This window comes from Coturnix japonica, chromosome 1 (assembly GCF_054131305.1).
Source record: "Coturnix japonica strain WE chromosome 1, WE-NBRP24, whole genome shotgun sequence".
NCBI lineage: Eukaryota > Metazoa > Chordata > Aves > Galliformes > Phasianidae > Coturnix > Coturnix japonica.
The window spans coordinates 153,950,442-153,953,934 of record NC_140663.1 but is presented as its reverse complement, the minus strand read 5'-3'; positions in this window follow the sequence as shown (position 1 = coordinate 153,953,934).

Sequence of the window (3,493 nt, the reverse complement as noted above, 5' to 3'; positions counted from 1 at the left end):
GACCTTGCACTTGGCCTTGTTGAACTTCATGATGCTTACACAAGCACACCTCTCAAGCCTGTCCAGGTCACTCTGGATGGAATCCCCTCCCTCCAACATGTCGACCATACCTCACAGTTTGGTGTAACCTACGAACTTGCTGAAGATGAACTCAATCCCACTGCTAATGTCACCAACAAAGATGTAAAATAGTATTGGTCCCAATACAGACCCCCGAGGAACAAAACTTATCACTGACCTCCACCTGGACACTGAGCCCTTGATCACAACTCTTTGAATGCTACCATGCAGCCATTTCCTTATCCATCAAGTAGTCCATCCATCACACACATCTCTCTCTCTTTCAAAGACAAGGATTTTGTGTGGGACAGTATCAAATGATTTACCTAAGTTCAGCTAAATGATGTCAGTTGCTTATTAGCCAGGTAACAAGACTGTATCCAGAGGATTTATGAGAGCCATTAAAGAGGTAATGTACTGTCTAAGTATCTAAGAGGGGATGTCCCTTTGACCAGGCATGCGCTTACCCACTAAGCAATGAGATAAGAGGTTTTCACTTTCTTCCCTTGACAGTACTTGACATGCATTTTTCAGGCTGTCTCTAAAAAACTTACTACCATAGCCACTTTCTAGGTCTTTTGTGGCTCAGTTAACTCACTTCTGAGCACTATAAAATGCTCACACTGAAGATGTTGCAAGGAACACACAGGGGAAGGTGCAAGAGAGATTTCACACATCTTATTTTTTTATTCCAGTGTACATAAAAGACCTTATTTACTCTAAGAAAAAGATCACTTTACTCCAGACAGGTCAGTAGATCTGCTGCTGTCATACACCTAAGAATGAGCTCCTATATCACAGAACAATTTGAGACTCTTCGTAATCTGATCACATGAGCAAAATTTACTCTTGGCTTTGAGGGAACTGAAAAATAACCCATCTGATAAAAAAGGATGGTTTGAAGATGCACTGGTCTTTAGCCACATTCACTAGCACTTATAAAAGATAAGATGGCATCTCATGCTCTTGGGGTAGCAGAAGTTAATGAGTTCATGTTTCCCTGCTGTGATGCCTGTTAGCACCAAAACACAGGATGCTATTCTTACCTATCACCGAGTTGAGATCAGCATAGCCACTACCACAGTGATGTTCCTTGAAGAGCAGAGGGATGATTCTCAGGGTATTGAGAAGATATTTTAAGATCAAGATATTTTCAAAAAGTGCCAAAATAATTGGAGGCGTTTTTTATTTCCTTTTTAGACATTTTTAGTGAGGCTTGGCTATTGCCATAATGCTTAATTTATAACCAAGCTGATTCCAGATAGACTGAAGGAAATTTAAAGGAAAGTTTTGCTATATTTTTCAATGCTTATTCTTTTCTAGGCTTCAGGATGGGTTTTCTGGGTCATAACAGTTCTGCAGACAGCATGAGCATTATGGCAGTGTTGGCAACAATTATCCCTCAGAAGATTTTTTTTGTAATAGGCTGTTTGCGTTCCCTGGTGATGCACCTTCAGTCCCCACCCACACCTGCTGCTGTGTCTGCTCCGAGGGATGGAAAGATTGATTCTGTCTAATTTTGCCACCCACTCTGAAACTGTTGGTTCATAACATCTGCTGAGGCTCTTCCATTCAAGCCATATTTTGTGAATGGCAAAGCTGCCTCAAAGACAGGCTCTGAAATGCTGAGCCTCTTCATTGTAGAGAATTCCATACAGAAAAGTAAATCAAACACTCTTTGAACCCACTGTGCACGTGGAAGCAGTGTGTGTTTTATTTTAACTTCTCTGCTTCTGTCCTCCCATAGAAGGGCAACAAAGCTGTGAAGGTCTGGAGCACAAGTCCTGTGGGGAGCAACTGAGGGACCTGGGAGTGTTCAGTCTGGAGAAAAGGAGGCTCGGGGGAGACCTCATCACTCTCTGAAATGACCTGAAAGGAGGTTGTCATGAGCTGGGGATTGGTCTCCCCCAGGTAACATTGATAGGATGAGAGGGAACGCCCTTAAGATGCACCAGGGGAGGTTCAGGTTTGGTAATAAGTAAAACCTTTTCTCAGAAAGAGTGGTGGGGCATTGGCACAGGTTGCCCAGGGAGGTGGTGAAGTCACTGTCCCTGAAGGTGTCCAGGAAATGTGTTGATGTCAGTGGGCAGTATTGGTGATAGGTGGACAGTTGGACTAGATGATCATAGGGGTCTTTTCCAACCTTAATGATTCTATGATTCTGTCTGATTCTAGCCCTCCACATGTGCATGCACATATACATATATTGGGATCTATGAGAACAATTCAGTGTTACAATTTTTAGAACTGAAGCAGGGAAGCAGATGAGTAAAGTGCTTTAAGCTGTGAGGGCAATTCAGGCTTGCCTTTCCTGAAGTAAATTTGGTCAATACTAGACATGTTTGTTAAAAGTGTCACCGGATGCTTAAAGGGCAAGCATTAGTCACACTGCTTCAGAGTAGTGTGGGGAGTTGAATGTGAAGCTTGATTCATAACCTGGATGAACAGAGGATGCTTTTCAATGAGAAGGTAAAAGAGGCAGCTGGAACATGAAAGAGTCTACAACACTCAACAACTGTTACTCCACTGCAAGGGAATCATTCTGTGGTATCTGAAAATGACTTCGGATGACAGTGCCTGTCATCACGTGGAATAACTTGTGACTCAGCACTTGCAGCCACCTTGGTCATGGACGGTCTTCATAAGATGTTTTCTGCTTTACAGAGATCTGAAAGCTCATGAAGTTTGGAAATCTCCAGTTCCATTTGCTTTGCAGAGGGAGACTTGATGCTAATGCTGCTTCCCTGAACAAGAGACAGAAAACACAAATGTCTTGCTTCAGTGCTGTAGTGCGGAAAAGGCAGCAGCTTTGCCCTGTGCTCTGACTGGTTCTACAGTGAATGGTGACATTTGACGAGCTCCTCACTGGGAAGGGAAATTTTACACAATTGTGCTGCCGTCTTAAAGGTCAACTGTCCCTCTCTGACATCCTCCTCTGTAGCAGAAGAGCTGGCGTTGTGGCATGTGGTTGCAGCCAGGGCCTGCACAGGGTCTTCTAAATAGCCCTCAGTATTGCGTAGATCTGCACAAGTCCATTAACACACGCCTCTCAAATGCCCATAGTTCTCATTTAAGGATGATTTAAAAATCAACTATACATTCAGCTCATGCAAATCTGCTTATTCTCTCATTTTTTAGTGTGGAAAATTCTTTGCATCAGAAATATCCCGAGGCTGGAAGATCTCACAGTAATGTAGAAATGTAGATTGCAAAAGGCTTTAGCCTGACCTCCTGCTTGAAGCAGGGATATCACACGTTGGGTCACATCAGCCACAGCTTTGTACAGCCCAGTCTTGGAAACCTTCATGGCTGGAGATGCCACAGCATCTCTGGGTCCTGGCTCCAGTGTTGCATTACCCTTCCAATGCAGAAGCTTTTTATACCTGCAAGAAATCCTGCAGCAAAGGAAGTTTTCTTTATTAATAGGATTTTT